The sequence below is a fragment of the Mixophyes fleayi genome, unplaced genomic scaffold (genome assembly GCF_038048845.1).
Source record: "Mixophyes fleayi isolate aMixFle1 unplaced genomic scaffold, aMixFle1.hap1 Scaffold_26, whole genome shotgun sequence".
In the NCBI taxonomy this organism is placed as follows: domain Eukaryota; kingdom Metazoa; phylum Chordata; class Amphibia; order Anura; family Limnodynastidae; genus Mixophyes; species Mixophyes fleayi.
In genome coordinates, this window is record NW_027446695.1 from 682,898 (window position 1) to 700,578 (window position 17,681).

Here is a 17,681-nt window from a genome sequence, read left to right on the forward strand (position 1 = left end):
AAGATCCTGTCCAGAGCCAGTCTGGGTCCAGTCAGAGAAGAAGGATTGAGAGAGACAGAGTTTACAGAGAGTTGCTGAGAGATCTCATTTATAGAAAGCAACATGTTGTATCTGGCGATTTTCACATCAATCTAGGGCGAGTTTGTAAAATCTCAGCTTCATACATATGGCGAATTGTATTGTTAGAGTGGAAAAACGGTGATTTTGAAAGAATCACTTCACCAGCTGTCCGGCACTTCAGTGTGACGTCAGCGCGACATAGATGTAGGTTAATTTAAAGTGGCAATGTGTGGACCCCGCAGGTTAAGTTTTTAAACACTTAACCTGCGGGGTCCTGACATTAGCACTTTAAATTAACACTGATTTAAGCAGGGGCGGATCTAGACAAGTGCTCTACCCGGGGCGATTTTAGGGGGGGGGGGATTTAGGCCCCGCCCTCTTTCTGATGTCTAAGGCTGCCGGCGGCTGCACAGTATGTGCAGGTCCGTTAAGCAGTGGCAGTGTGCTGTCCCGCTGCTCTTATTGTGTTTAAAACACAATCAGAGCAGCCGGGCAGCACACTGTCACTGCTGAACGGACCTGCACAGTGTGCAGCTGTCGGCAGCAAGCCCCTGGTAGGGGGGGGCGATCCGCCACTGGATTTAAGTTGCGCTGATGTCACACTGGAGTGCTAGACAGCTAGGTGTTCGGAATCACTGGCTGTCAGCATGTCGCTGCCATCAGACATTTGGAGCTTCGGTTTTCAGGTAAGTCTGTTTTTATTATATTCGTTTTTTTAGCCAAGCGGATTTTTTTTTGTAGGTGTCAGCCTTTTCGGAGTTCTCGTAATTGGTAAAATAATTACCACCGGCTGGGAGCTGGAGCAGAAAACACTGATGTCCAGGTATAACAGATGCTGCAGGAAACACTGGATTGCCAGATACAACTGCTGAAACTCACATTCAGGTTACCAGGTTTAGCAGATAAAGTGCAGGCACAAAGAGATTGAATTACCAGGTTAGTCAGGAGGCATGAGGCACAGGTTAGCCAGAAGGAACGAGGAACTGGATGATCCACACGAGAATCAGGCAAAAGGAGGGTCAGGCAAGCAAGGGGTCAGACCTCAGTAGATCCACAACAAAGCCAGGGAACAGACAGGAGCAAAGTCAAATGTAGCCTGGTTCTGGGACACAAGAAACAGTGTAGGACGATAGAACAAAGCAGGAGTTTCACAGAGATACCAGCAGCAGCAAAGACAAACGAACTGGCACCAGTCTGTCGGAAAATGCAGTCTGAAAAAGGCCGGCCACGGGTGATCAGTTGATGAGGGCTTAACCCCGTTGGGGCAAGGAGAAACTGTCCAGGTATAACAGTAGCACCTCTTAGGTACTGCAGGTCTAATTCAAACAAGGACAGAGCCCTAACACTTATATTAGCCACTCACACTTTCCCTGCCACCAGCTACAAGTGTTAATCCACAACTTATGTATCAGCTGTTCCCCACACCTCTTAGATTGTAAAGTCTTTTGAGAGCTGTATCTGCCGTCCCCCCAGCAGGATCCCTAATCTGTAGTTCATACTGCAATGACCAAAGCATTGAGCCATAACACCGGTGCAAAGGAAGCAAACAAATGTGTAGTTTGCCCACAGAGCTCACAATCTTCCATGACTACCAACGGGTGACTAACAGTCAATGTGCATTATTTAGATTGTCTAGAACAATTACCATGCGCAATGTGGAGAGACCTATTCACAATCATAGAAAGCTATTTTTACTACACTACCTACACACTTGACATTTGAGAACTATGCTTCTTTTCATAAAGTTTATGAGAGAGAATAATAAACAAGACAGTAAATCCCATCACAGTCCCATTTTGAGCCAAATGGCCTAAGTATTGGGCTTATGTGATTTCTGGATGACATGTAAGACCATACTGGATGACAGAGAAATTCTGGGCTACATTATGGGAGCATTTGCATAGAACACCCACATTAATCCCTTAACTGCTAAATGACTCGCAGCAAAGCTGGATCATCCATTTGGCAACCTAGGCTGCCATTGGGCACTCAGGGGCTCAGAATACCCTGACCAGTTTGTGAGTTGGGCAGCAGACATCTCTATATTGCAAAATATAAAATCGTTATACTTTACACTCCTCCTCCAGCACCATACTCGGGTTGCAGATGATAAAGTAACTATCTACAGTTCTTCTGTGGTTGAGGGCTTTCACTTACAGAATGTACTTTTCCTTACTCCTTCTGCACAGTACTTAAAGGGGTCACATGGTTATACTATTAGGCCAGTCACACATAAAGTGCACACATCCATGGGGCTAACATCACTCACTCGGCTCAGCCCTGCTCACCCCTCCTTTGCAGGGGGCGACTATTCACATGTTTGGGCTCTGACACTTATTTGCTACTGCTCTCTCTAGCCCCTTCTGTGTATGCTGCCTTCAGCAGGATGTCACTGGGTTCACACACTCAGATGCTGTGCCTCTCAGTCATACCGTTATATTCTGAGGTAATGTGGTATAGTCCCCCTGACTGTGCTCTCCTCTCTATCATTCTAAGGTAATTTCTCCCTTAAATATGTCCTATTTCACTCATATTCTCTCTGCCATAATGTACTTTGGCCCTCGTAATTTCAGATTAGAAGCAACGTCCTACTTCATATTTTTTAATGTGTGCAAAGCATTAGAGATAAGTTGGTTTTCAGTTTGAAATCCACTTCTGACACACATCTGAGTGTGCAGATATTCTCACAGAAGGATTCTGGGTAAAACGAATGGTGGGCGATTTGAGTTTTTTAAACAATCAATCAGAATCCAATTTACAAATAAGCTAGAAAGACTTTAAAGGGTACGTCCACTTTTGCACAAGACCCTGCACAACACCTCCAGCACTGATCACATGATGTGAAGTCACATAAATAAATAAACATGAAAATCACAAACCAATAATCAAAGTGCAATAAAAACAAAGCCCACATGAAAGAAAACTTCAAATACAAAATAGAAATCAATGTATAAATACAACTTAATCACATAAATGCAAATGGATATACATCCGGAATAAGCCTATGAATGTGAAAATGGAATTAGATAATTAAATATAACTCCAGATGTTAAATCTGAAAAAATATGGGAAAACTTCTGTAAAATATATCTTTACATTTGGTGAGTAGTGATATATTTGCAAATATTTGGAGATTAGTGATGTCACTGCTGCAAAATATATATTTGGCCGTTACACATTTGGTGGGACTGTGCCGCTCTCCGACCTTTCTGGAATCAGGTCACAAAATACTAGGGGATGAGGTCCCTGATGACCCCACCTTTTGGCTACTTAACAAAATCACCCGTCTAGTTTTAAAAAATCAATTTCGAAACAATTCATTTCGGCAGCAAAAGCAGTGATACGACCCATTGCAGATCACGTACCCCCCCCCCCCCCCCATCCATAAGGGACTGGTTCCAGAGACTAGAGTTCTACAGAGCAGTGATACCGACCCATTGGAGATCATGTACCCCTCATCCATAAGGGACTGGTTCCAGAGACTAGAATTCTACAGAGCAGTGATACCGACCCATTGGAGATCATGTACCCCCCCCCCCCATCCATAGGGGACTGTTTCCAGAGACTAGAGTTCTACAGAGCAGTGATACCGACCCATTGGAGATCATGTACCCCCCCCCCTCATCCATAAGGGACTGGTTCCAGAGACTAGAGCCCTACAGAGCAGTGATACCGACCTATTGGAGATCACGTACCCCCCCCCTATCCATAAGGGACTGGTTCCAGAGACTAGAGTTCTACAGAGCAGTGGACGAGCTGTTACTCTCAACGGGCGATAACTTTACTGAGTATTATTCCACTTGGTGTCTCTGGCTCGCATTCCAGAACTTTAGGAAAGCTGTGAGCAACTCAACACCCCCACTCTCCCATCTAATTAGGACATGAGTAGATCATTGTATATACCAGGTAACAACCCCCCCTCCCCCCATTCTGATTCCCTCACCTCCCTTTATCTGAATCTCTCCGCACGGTGCCCTGGTATATTGCATGGACTTCCCCATCACTGTGATATGGTTTTACCTGGGGGGTCAGGTATACTGGGGGTATATACATGCACACTTGTGACATCGAACCTCCTTCTCACTGGTCTGCCTCGCTCTCACACTTTTGATCTTCAAACCATACAGAATGTTGCAGCTAGGCTCATCTTCCTCTCCCACCGCACCTCTCTTTTGCGTAAATTCCTTCATTGGCTCCCTGTCCATTTCAGAATTCAGTTCAAGCTCCGTACCCTCACTTACAAAGCCCTTACCAACACTTCTCCCCCTTACATCTCTGACCTGGTCTACAGGTACATACCTACTTGGCCACTCTGCTCCGCCTCTGACCTCCTCCTCAATTCACCTCTCATTAGCTAATCCCATTCCCGCCTCCAAGACTTCTGCCGTGCTGCCCCATATCTTTGGAACTCCCTACCCCGTCTCACTTGACTGTCCCCCAAACCTTTAGTCCTTCAAATGCTCACTCAAAACTCACCTTTTCAAGCTCGCCTATCCTACCACCTCCTAACCATTCTATCCATCACCTCCTCTTCCTCGTCTGCCATCTAAATTTTTCTGGCAGTTAGTCCTACTGTCTCTCAGCACCCCTCCCTTTAGAATGTAAGCCCTCACGGGCAGGGTCCTCTCTACCTATTGTCCCATGTCTGTCAACTGTCCCTCATACATCCTGTCACGTCTTTTGCTGCACTCTGTGTGAGTCCCCATAGTATTACTCACACTCATCTGAGCTATGGACATGTATTACCCCATCTATTGTTACTTGCTTCTGTATCTGGTGCTATGGAATCGGTGGCGCCTTAAAAATAATAACAATAATAATAATAATAATCCATCTCCAAAGAAATTATAAACCATATAATTTAAGTCTCACTTTGTTTCTTTAAAAACTTCAAGATGTTGTTATTGAATCATAGCATTTAACCTTTCATAAATGACTGATGACACAAAAGTCTATGGAAAGATGTACACACTCCGGACACTATGGGCCTGATTCATTCTGAACGCAACCCGTGCTAAGTATTATATGCACGTATTTAGGCTTTGCGCAAATTCATCAAGACACGGGTCTCAAGATATGTGTACTTTGAAATCAGTGCAGGTCTGCTGTGCTCTGCTACACAAGATGCTGCAGCATACGTCCAATACCTATGTAGATTGTAAATTCGCAAAAGCATACACATGTAGCATGAGCCTCCCTGGGCTTCCTAAATTCACAAAGAATCACGGAGAGCACACTAGATTAAATTTAATTTAATCTGAAAAACGGATCCAAGGCTTGGTTGCAAAAATGAATAACAAGACATACAATATGTTGCACAGATAAGTTTCAGAAAATAAAATAGGAAATAAGATCACTACTTGCTAATTAAGACCAGGGGGTAAATGTATCAAGCTGAGAGTTTTCCGGTGGGTTTGAAAAACCAATCAGATTCTTGCTATCATTTATTTAGTGCATGGTTGTCCAACCTGTGGCCCGCAGGCCGCATGCGGCCCAGCATGCTTGTAAATGTGGCCCAGCAGGAGTTTTGGTTGTGGCAAGGGGGCAGCGCTGAAAAAAAAAATCCTGCAAAAAAAAAAAAGAAAATACTTACCTTGCGGTCACGTCAGCTAGCGCTCCGGCTCCCTCCCTGGTCTCCTCCTCCGTGTGGCGCTCGCAGTGAATGTCGGGGGTGACGTCATCACACCCGACATCCATTGCGTAGCGCAGCACAGAGGAGTCACCCGCGCAAACTATCAGCAGCAGTGAAAGATTATCCAGTATCTAATTGTTGTTACTCTGAATTTAGACTTTCTGCACCATGCAATTATGAACTAGCTGTGTTCTCTGTATGTATCTAATATAAGTATTAAGAGATAATTGTATTTTTAAGATTTTAAACCATTTTAAATGTGCAGTGCTGAGTACGGTGAAAATATCACCCACTGTTACCCTCATCGGAGGCTGCTCCATGGGCCATTTTTCCCGTCACCCTATCTTTAAATCTCTGTAGATTTCTATTAGTCCTCCTGATGCTACCTATATCGGTGACCATTTCAAACTAGTTAATAAAAAAAATGATTCATGGGTGCAGAAAGAGAGGAAAAAAAAGTTTTTGGCATTTAATTCCCCGAACCCCACTAAGGGGCAGATGCAGGTAAGTTAAATTGTAGCTGGTAATGGGACTACTGCTTTAATTATGATTCTGCAACAGGTTTCCTAACTCTTACTAACTTCATTTCCAAGTAAGTTTAATATGTTAACTATGTTTTCTATGGTTTTTTCGATGATCAGCTATCGTTAGTGTTAGTGTATTTTATGTGCGGCCCAAACCAACTCGTCGTCTTCCAATGTGGCCCAGGGAAGCTAAAAGGTTGGACACCCCTGATTTAGTGCATTCTACGAAATGACAGCTAGAGTCTGATTGGTTGCTATAGGCAACATCTCAACTTTTCAAACCCGCAGGCAGACTCTCAGATTGAGACATTTACCCCCTAGTGTATGAGGAACAACAATTGAGAAAAATGGGACATTTCATTCTTGATAGACCCCCTCATAAAAATGCACACATTCTTGTCTATGGCAGAAGATTTTAAACCCTTCTTACAGGTTTTTCACCCCCACCTTAGGAATTACATTTTCAATTAAGTTAGATTGATTCCCAAAATGACAAAGAGCTTTCCAAAGTAAATTATCTATCACTAAGATATATGTTTGGGCACTTCAGAGAATCTCTAACCTCTGCTCTGCTTGAGTGGCTAGATGGTTTACAACATTGGGGCTTTAAACTCCTTCAAGATCCTTATCTATCCCGGGCCTGGCTAGTTTCAAAAGACTTCCATAGGTTCAAACTCATGTCATCTAGCAAAGCACACATTGAGATTACATTACAAGGTTACATACAATATACATTGTCAGAACATGAAAAACATTCAACAGAAAATAAAAATCAGTCATTAGATATACTACATAATTGTCACAGAGAGAAAGGCTGCTGTACAGAAAATGGGGGGAGAGAAAGACTGCTGCACAGAAAATGGGGGGGAAAAAGGCTGCTGCACAGAAAATGGGAGGGGAGAAAGGCTGCTGCACAGAAAATGGGGTGGGGGGGTTTGAGAAAAGATGCTGCACAGAAAACTCTGTGTTGTTACTATGACATAAAAGAAGCCAAAAGCCATGAGGCTACAGAGCTCCAAGCTGACATTTAATATAATTGTATATTGCAGTTAGTATGCTCTTCTGTATAATCCATAATTATTCCTAATGAATATTTATATAAGCTCACAGTTTATATATATATATATAATTTAGTGGTGTTAATATGTTCACTCTGTGGCATAATATTAACTGGGGCTCTACTGTATGGTATAATATTAACTGGGGGCACTATTGTGGCATAATATCAACTGGGGCAGTATAGTGGCATATTATGATTTGGGGCAAAATTGTGGCATAATATGATTTGGGGGCACTATTGTGACATAATATGATCGGGGCAAAATTGTGGCATAATATGAAAAAAGGGCATTACTATGTGGCATAATGTGATTTGTGGACTCTCTGCTGGCTTAATATCAATTAGGGGCACATACTCAGGAATGAGGGAAGGGGGAGAGTTAATATAATTTTGGAGGTAGACTATTAATTTAATGGTGGAGCTTAGGTGGCGGCTAATTATTTAATTTAATATTAGGACCTATCAATTTAAGAAGGGGTGATTGGACATTTAATTTAATGCTGGGGTGGTTTGGGGGCTATTAATTGAAAGTGGGTGTCAGGCACCGTCTCTGGGTGCGAGGGACGGCCGCCTGTCACCTTCGATATCGGCATCCCATTGTCTAGTAGCAGGACGCCTTCTTGCTTCAGGGCGCAGGCGTGCATGTGCCGTCACTCGGCCTCCCGCTGCTATGCAGCGGGGATGCTAGGCGGCTTCCTACACACCCCCTCTCCTATCAGGCCCTTACCAGGACTAGGCACTAGGGTGCCAGAGTATTGGTTTCACCCTGCTCCAGCACCCTGACTGCATCTTCTCCTGATCCTGTTTTTGACCTTTCTATTGGATTTCGCCTTGTACCTTGCTGCTAGCTCCAGTTTCCTGATTTTGGCCTGCCTCTGACTATTCTCTGGATTTTCCTTTGTACCTTGCTGCCCATTGGTTCTGACCTGCATTTGTTGACTATGCTTATTCACTCTGTTGCTACGCTGGTAGTTGTCTGGAGAACCGCAACCTGCATACCCTCTTGCAACGAAGCCCAAACTCCCTTGCTGGGGTCCCTTTTGAATACTGGGGGTAAGTTAGACCCCACTCCTCCTTGTTTAGCTGCGCCAATACCAGCTAGTACCTGATCGTGACAGTGGGGTTGTTTGGTAAAAAAATAACGTCTATTTATTAAATGTCAATATGAATTATTTAATGGCAGTGATGGTTGCGGGTAATAGGTATATTTATTAAATGTAAATGCTATTTAATTTATTGCTGGGGTTGTTTGAAGGGAGAGAAATAGGTTTATTTATTAAATGTGATAACTAGTATTTTAATGCTTGGGCTGGAGGGAGGCTTAATTGTAAAATGTGGATTGTATTGATTAAATACCAGGGCTGGTTGAAGTTTTCTAAATTACATGTACCCATTTTTTTTCCAAATAGGGTGCCCAACTGTACCAATTATTTTTCTAAATAGGGCGCCCAACATTCCAGGATCCAGACAAGCAGCAACTAAAGACACTGGCAGCCACAGGTGGTGAAAGTGATAAGAACAGCGGTCCATCTGAGCAATCCGGGAGACCGATGCCCCCCTGCCCCCCGACCTAGCCCGGCCCCTGATTGTCCTGCTTGTGAAAGCAGAGTTGCATGCAACTAACAGTAGTGCACATAGTATAACAGTAGTGCACATAATATTGCCTGTGTATTTGTCTTAAATTTGTCTAAAATGATAACCATGTTACATAATAGGGGCCCCCTGTCTTAAATACCCCGGACCCCCAAGCCTTAATCCAGCTCTGGTTGGCAGGAGGAAGCGGATAGCTGTTCCCAGTCCCTGGATAGGACATGGCCAGCAGAGCAAGCTGAGGAGCTCTACGTCTCACAAGATTTGGTAATCTCGCGAGACTAAGAGCTTCCCTGCTCACTCTACAGGAAGTTCCCACCCTGATGGATGTCAGCAGCACCAGAGGCATAGATAAGTACAGTGGGCTGGGGGTGTCATAATGTACTTGGGGGGATGGCGTGATGTGGCTGGGAGGGCGTGTACCAGCCCAAGTACACCAGTAACAGGGTACACTCGCAGCATCAGTTACCCAGAAGAAACCCTGTCCTGGATGCCGGTAAGGAGTCCAGTGGTGGCAGCATTTGTAAGCCCCTTCTACTGCGGCAAGAGGGCGAATTTGGGATAATGAAAGGGAACGGTGGCAAAGTAAGCCCAGACGGTTCCCAACAGCAACAGACAGGGTGGCAGATGCAGTCCATTCTGTCACACCCCCTATCTTTCAACCTTCTTCCACATGATAGCTGTCGAAATCAGTGATCAGCATTGAACACAAGTGGGGCATACTGCTGATACAAGCATTTACATTCTATGCATTCTATTAACAGTAGCAATGTTAAATATGTGATATTATGTATGTGTGTGTTTCTGTGTAGTTTAGGTTTTTTTGTAAAAAAAAAAAAAAAGTTAACATATCTATCTTGTACAGCATTTTTACTGTCTATTCTGTGAGAAAACAGTCACATAAATGTTTAAATTGGGAACTTGAACACATGCCAAAATTCCTTGCTGTCACATTTCATAGCTGAAGTGTTAAAACATAGCGATGACAAGACCTTCTTGGGTGGTGGAAGCAAAATAACTTGTTTACTATATGCGTTAAATAGGAAAAGGGAAACTCTTAACTAATTTGGATAAAATGATATAATTTTATACAAATGTCTAAGTTTCATTTAGCTTGCAAGCTCATGTGAGCACTAAACGTTTCATTGCACTATATGCCCTTGTATGGTGTTATCATGGTGTGTTTAATTATTCTCTCTTGTTTTACAGCTCAGAGCCGTATGTTGGCACTATATAAATAAATCATTGTAAAATGTAGAAAAATGTGTAAAAATTTACGCAAATGTTTTTATTCTGAGTTGCACATATTTTAAGATAGGTGTGATTAAACATAGTATGTTAAATAGTTTGCATTAAGATACATTTAAAGCGTATCACGATATGCTTGAAGTGTCATCATCATCACCAACTTGGTGATAGTTACTGGTATATTAAAATAGAATGTAAAAAAATAAATGTAAAAAACAGCATGCCCCTCTCCCCAAAGGAGATATATGCCCCAACTCTAATATCCTGGTCTGGTTGTCACAACTAAGGAGGGGGGAGCGAACCGTGTGCAGAACTATAAGTGCCAGCATATACCAGAGCCAGAAAGCATGTAGGATCTACCAAAAATGAAGCTCACTGTATGAATGAGGTTCAATGATACATTTTTTTGTGGAACATTTTTGCACTTTTAGTTCAGCAGGGATAGCATCTCCAGTAAATGGTTATGGTTGGGAACACATACCTGCCCAGTGTAATACTTTGCTGTATATTAGTGCCTTTGTCTACTGCCCAAGCACCAAGACATGGCGTGGACAGAGAGGTTATATGTGATGATATACCCTAGAAGGAAGTGTAAATGAAAGATATCTCAATGCAGGAGATAGTGTCATACAAGCCTGGTGTATACACTGCTATACCGAATGACAGACTGCGAATCTGTGAATGGAGCAGACAGACCGATTACTTCTCACCATGTCTCTCTGCAGGGCTGCCAAAAGGAATTCAGGGCCCCGGTACAACAACTTTATGGGGCCCCCATCATAGTTCAGCATGTCTAAAAAATTTGAGCAGCCCCATAGCAGCCGCACAAAAGTGGGAGTGTTCTTACGATTAGGGGGCTATGCAATGTTGGGGCGTGGCTAATAGGTGAAAAGTGCTAGGCCACCCTCCTACTGAAAAAAACCCTGCATTGTTGTGTAAACCATTGCCACAAGGGTGCAGTGCCTACTCACCGGAACGTGACATATGTCCCAGCACTCCAGACTTTCAGGGCATCTAGCACCATCGTGTAGTATAGAAAGAAAGCAGTGTGCACAGAAACAGTTCACAGTCTTGGCCTGCCCCTTACATTGGGCAGAACACTCACCAAAAATTGGGATTGTCCCACTAGAATCACAGCATTTCACATACTCCCCTGCTCTCTCCTACCTGTTCTTCTCACTTTCACCACCTGTGTTGCAAGTTTCTTTAGTTGTTCTCTGGATCCTAGAATGTTGGGGCCCTATTTGGAAAAAAAATGGGTACATTTAGAAAATTACAACCAGCCCCGGCATTAAATCAATAGCACCCACAAGTAATAATTAGGCATTCCTCCAGCCCCAACATTAAAATAATGGTATTCCCATTTAATAAATAAATCTATTTCCCTCCCTCCAAATAGCACCAGCAATAAATTAATAGTATTTACATACCATAAATATACCTATTTCCCACGACCATCACGCCCATTAAATAATTCATAGTCACATTTAATAAAGAGACCTCATTCTCCCCAATGTCTCACCCCCACATTCAGTAGTCCTAAAACCACCCCATCTTAAACCTACCTCACACACACTACGCTACCACAAGCCCCCTGTGCCATCACAAACACACTAAATTGCCACAAGCCCCCTGTGCCATCACACACACAATACCACAAGCCCCCTGTGCCATCACACACACACAACCACAAGCCCTTTGTGCGATCACTCAAACACACACTACCACATGCCCCTTGTGCCATCACACACAAACACACTACCACAAGACCCCTGTGCCATCACACACAGTACCACAAGCCCCCTGTGCCATCACACACACATTACTGTGCCCCTTCATCACAACCACGCTGGCCCCCCTTCATCACACTGTGCCATACTGCCCCCCCTCTCCCCTTCATCACACTGTGCCATACTGCCCCCCTACCCTTCATCACACTGTGCCATGCGGCCCCCCCTCCCCTTCATCACTGTGCCATGCTGTCCCCCCCTCTCCTTCATCACTGTGCCATGCTGCTACCCTCCCCCTCTCCTTCCATCACACGGTGCCTTTTTTTTCTCTCGCCACCCCCTCTCATTCCATCACTCTGTCCCTTTCTGTTTTCCTCCCTTTGCCTCTGTTTCTTTACTTACCTTTATTGCCGCTTTCATACTGCCGCCCCGGCAATGTCCCGGGTTTTTCAAGCCGGGTTTTTGCCAGTGCTCGGAGCGTCCCAGCTCAGAAACACCATTCATACTGCACCTCGGACCCGGGAATTTCCCGGGTTGACCCCATTCATACTGCACAAGTCTGTGCCCTGGCAATTTGTGGGAGTCATCATCAGAGCAGTTTTCATTGGCTGAAAAATGGTGATGTCATTGAAAGGTGACTGTTTTTTTGACGCATAAAGATGATGCAAAAGTGGGTGGTGATTGTTTACCAAATTACTTTTCATCATGGCCGACGACTCACTTTTGTGGGATATCCACGGTGTGCACTCTAGTGCATGCAGTCACCACGGCATTGCTGGAAGCCCTGTATCATCGCTTCATCTCCTTACCACAAGGTCAGCGCCTGGATGATACAATTGCAGGATTCCTGAAGCGTGGGTTTCCACAGTGTGCTGGAGCCATAGACGGGACACACATCGCCATCATTGCCCCCACAGACAACTATGCGGATTACTACAACCGCAAAGGCTGGCATTCCATCATTCTGCAGGCTGTGGTTGACCACAACTATTGGTAAGCATTTTTTATGTTTTTTTTTATGTGACTGTGCCATGTGTAATGCGTAATGTAAAACATTGCTATATGTATTTTTTTATGTCAGTTTCACAGATGTTTTCATCGGCTGGCCTGGACGTTCCCATGACGCCAGAGTTCTAGCAAATTCAGACCTTTACCAAATTGTTGAGGAAAGACAAGATGGCTGGCTGTTCCCTAGAGAGGTAAATATAGGTGTAATGTTGTATGTTGTTTTTGTAATTGAAGCTTATATAGTATTGTATGCTATCAATATTGTATGTATTTACTGGCCCTTTTTATATATAGATGTACCATTTGCAAAATGCATTTTCACCATATAGTACCAAGTGTACTGCGTTACCAATATTTTTAACATGGTGACGTGAAACTGCATGTTTTTATTTACAGAAATCTACGTTTGTTGATGGACTCCAGTACTTTTGAAGGAGAGCGCACCAATACCTCTGCTGAACTTATTAGGACCACCCTCACTGCCAATTTGACCTCACTTGTTTGAATGTACCACACAAATGTAAAAGTAAAAAAAAAATATGTTTATTTCACATATTGTATTTTGTTTTGTACATATTTCCTCATATGTCTCTTCACAAAAATATAAAATGACACAATACAAAAGTGCTTACTTGCATGTAGAAAAAAAAAAATACGTACACAAGTAGTAAACAGAAGACACAAATGTGCCCAAACAGTAAGTGCAAATTTGCTTTTCACGTAATATGTGAAGCTAACGGCGTGTTTCCAGATCACACGTAACATACATGATAACAATTAACTGTTAAACATTTGTCCATAAAACATGATTATTACAATTGCCGATATTGTGGCATTTCTGGTTGTGGAGTGGTTTGGTTACCAGGTGGGTATTCTATGTTGGGGTTACCCATAGGTTGAGCATGTTGTGTATTCTGTACCGGGTTTGGAGGGTTATTGTTGCCTAACATGTGTTGCCCCAGCTGGTACATAGGATAATGTCCGTCATAATAGTAAGGACTTGGAGGAGGTGCCTGCACCCGTGAGAGGAGTCTGTCCATGAATCCCATCATACAGTCACGATTTTCGCTAACACGCGTTCCTGCATGTTCATGATTTGCATGAGGAAAGAGTCCTGGAGATCCCGCTCATTGTCCATGAAATGCTGCAGTTGTGTATTCTCGTGTTCCCTCATGGTGCTGTCCATCTCCCGCAGTTGATCCATCATGACAGTTGTCATTGTTTTAGTTGCTTGCTTCATTTTGTTGGGCCTTTTGCGTTTTTTAGGAACGTTGTAAACTATACGTAGAAAAAAACACAGTAAAACATACATTAGAATGTATAATGTGGCAGAACAAAAAAGCAGTGTTGTAAGCTGATATGTGCTTGAGGCCTCCTCCCTCTTGCCCAGTAGTTTTTCACTGCAACATATGCGTGTTAATGTTTTAATACTTTGGAGTGTATTATATTTGTCTTTTGGGCTTTTTGTTGATATAGTTCTCTTTTTTAAGTTATGTAGATATATTGGTATTTGGTTTGCATTTATGTTGATATACTTCTCTTTTTTTGGTAGTTATGTTTATACAGTTAATTTTTTTTTGCCAATTATGTAGATATATTGGTATGTATATATAGTTGGTTATTATGTGAGATTATTAAAGATACTTACTGTTGGAGCGTAAACTGGGACCTGGCGTAGACTCTGACACCGGCACTGGTTCTGGCTGCGTTTCTTGCGAAGTATCTGTAACGACTCGCGCAGCAGGGAATGGCTGTGAATCGTTCAGTGCGTCCCAAGAAATGTTGGTGTCATCTGTTGTGTCTTCTATAGAATTTTCTATTATTACCGTTGCGGCCTCGCTTGTCTGTGTGCTCTCTGGTGGTGTTGGTATAGCCGCTTCCACATTGCTAGAAGATGACAGTGCAATTGGATTTGTCAGAGGAGAATGTCCAAAGACCATATTGCACTGGTCATAAAAGGGCCAGTCCATTCTTGCAGCGCCACTTTTGCGCCTGTTGTGGTCATGGACTTTAGTGTACTGCTTCTTCAGGGACTTCAATTTGTTCAGGACTTGTTGCTGTGTCCTCTTTATGCCACGTTGTGTGAGTATTTTGGCGATGTTGTAGTACACTGTGGCATCCTTTACAGTCCCAGTCACTTGCCTTCGAATTTCTTCCTCCCCTCTGACATTCAGCAGCTCACGCACCTCTTCATCCATCCAGTGTGTCATAATTGCTGTTAATACACACTTTTTCTGTGAAATAAAAGCAATTTTCTCCAACAAACTCTGATTCTGCTTCAGCTTGATCTGCACTCCACCATTTCTCCTAAACTGCTTCTCCAATCTTCCACGGGCTCCCACCGATGACATCATCCTCCAGAGACAGGCAGACAGCCAATCAGCTTGTTTTCTGTGCAACCCAGGTTGCACCATTCATAGTGCAGGCAACCCGGGTCCGACCCGGGAATTACCCCTCAATAAATCCCGGGTTGAAGACCCGGGTTTTTAGACCCGGGATTTTTGACTTGTACCATTCATACTGCACCTAGACCCGGGTCGTTTGAGCTCGCCCCGGCAAAAACCCGGGATTTTGGTGCAGTATGAATGGGGTATATATCAGCTTTTGGCTTCTTTCTTCTCTCTTCTTGTCTTGGTCCACTCTGCGCCGCTCCTCACTGAATGTCGGGCGCGACGTGATGACGTCATGCCCAGCATTCAGCGTGAACGGATCAGTGAAGAAGGAAGAGGGACGCTGGCGCCGCGGTCATGTGATGTGAGTGTTTCGTTTGTTTGTTTCTTAAATAGCCCACTCCCCCCACAAACGAAAGGGGCGAAGCCACCACGCCCCCCTGGCAAAAAAAGAAAAGAAAGAAAGAAAATTTAAGTTTAAAAAAAGAAAAAAAAGTCGGCAGTGAGGGTCCGTGCCGGGCCCCCTGACAGGTCCGGGGACTGGGTAATTAGTTTCCCCCCCCCCTCTCGGCGTCCCTGTCTCTCTGTCACATGCGGTCAGATGCTGGCGTATAGGGATCCCATGTGCTGGTTTTGTTAAAAATAGTGTATTTATGCCAAGTCAGAGATCTGTGTCTCCAGGCGGGTCTGCCTTGGTATACTTATTCTTACTACACTTGGATTAGCTTGCACACTTCTTCCCTCCCCAGTTCTGCCTCTTCAAGTATACGGAGGTACAGAGGTCAGATCTGCATATGGACGTAAGCACCTTTTTTAGCTGGCATGCGCAGTACAAATTTGCACATTTTTTTTTCTAAGCAAACAGGCATATGTCCAACTCAGCAAGAGCCTCTTTGTGTTTTTGCAGTATTACAGTCAATATTACCATTAATATTCTTGCATTTTTCATTCCAAGCAAGGGATTTTGATTTAGCTGTTTCCTACACTGTCTCCTTTCAGTGCTGAGAGAATCATATTACTGTGAAATCCCCAGGCTTACCTAAGAGGCAACACCTCTCTTGCACTGGCATTAGGAATGTTTTCATCTTTCAGACCTTTAAATACACTTGTCACCCACTCCTCTGCATCCAAACGAGAGCAAAGCCTGGATTTGTCATAACAAGCCAGATATCTGTAAGTGATGAATTCCATTTGCCTTGCCCCTGCAAAATAAATTGCTCGTAAAGTTGTCCACTGAAATTTAATATTGTACAGATTAGTCATGTTTACTCCTCAGACAAAAGATAAATTAATTTTGCAAAGTGATTTTTCACTCAAAGAGAGACCCAGTATGACTGCCCAAGCTTGAGTCTATCTACTTGTTATGCTAGAATACTTCCTTAAGGAAATATTAATTCATTTCATGACCTGAAGGGGTAAGAAAACATAAAAACAGTTTTGCATAGCTGTTGTTATGGAGGTTACCATAGAAACCATTGCTGGAATGTTTAAAAGTTCTGTTTCTCCACAAACCCACATGAGTGTAGTTTGAGAGCCTTGGTGTGCTTTAATCCTGGCAATTAGCTACTGTGTGGTGGATAGGACTTGTATGACTTGTTCAGATTAGATGCTTTCCTGTAGTCACAGATAACAATCCCACGGTTATATGGATTTAGTAAGAAAGCAAATTCAGTCACATAAAGACCCATCAAAGTATAAAAAGTAATGTTTGTAAAAATAAAACACAAGCTATGTGTTTCAATTGTTCACAAACATAATATAAGAAAATACTTCAGTGAGCGTGCTATTCAAAAGCCAAGGGCAAATTCAGAATTTATGTTGTGTAAAGTGGTAATAGTTTAGTAGACTATATGCTATGACTTTTTAAAGATCATTTGACTCTGAACCCCTAAATTTTCATCTCCCACTTATCTGGACGTTCCAAATTCTGAAGTGAATGGGGATAGTACAACTTGTAGCCAATCCTATCATCAGAATATGCTCAGCAGAAGAGTAATCCTTGTAAGATTCTGATAGGGCAAGACTGAAGGTGACCAGGACAGTGGTGAATGTTGAGGTTGGGAATGGAGGTAAGCTGGCAGCTACAGACTGTGAGTTAGATAGTGGAAGAAACAGGGTCCTTTAACAGCACAAAGCTTTGACGTGAAAAACCTGTCAAACTACTGTATATATAAACTTTATTTATAAAAAAAATGTATTCAGTTTGTTATTTATTGTATTCTCTCCCCCAGTAGCAGAATGATGGTTTGCCCTTAGCTGGCTTCATTCAATACATGCTGAGGAAGTCACAGATTGCTTCATTGTTGCCAGCACTAACTCCATGCATGGATAATCCAAAATGTCCATCATGGTATAGTTATCACCCAGACTGCAGAATGGCCGAAGAGTCCATTGTTGTGTATAACTGATTCATTGTTGTTGGTTCAGAGCAAATTCAGG

General features: G+C 43.2%; 1 long non-coding RNA gene across 1 annotated transcript; it reads left to right on the forward strand.

Moving 5' to 3' along the window:
* Nucleotides 1-12,767: 12,767 nt before the first annotated feature.
* On the forward strand, nt 12,768-13,384 carry LOC142125335 (uncharacterized). Its single transcript, XR_012684857.1, has 3 exons — nt 12,768-12,837; nt 12,926-13,043; nt 13,249-13,384. It is a non-coding gene; the product is annotated as an uncharacterized LOC142125335 (long non-coding RNA).
* The last annotated feature ends 4,297 nt before the right edge of the window (nt 13,385-17,681 follow it).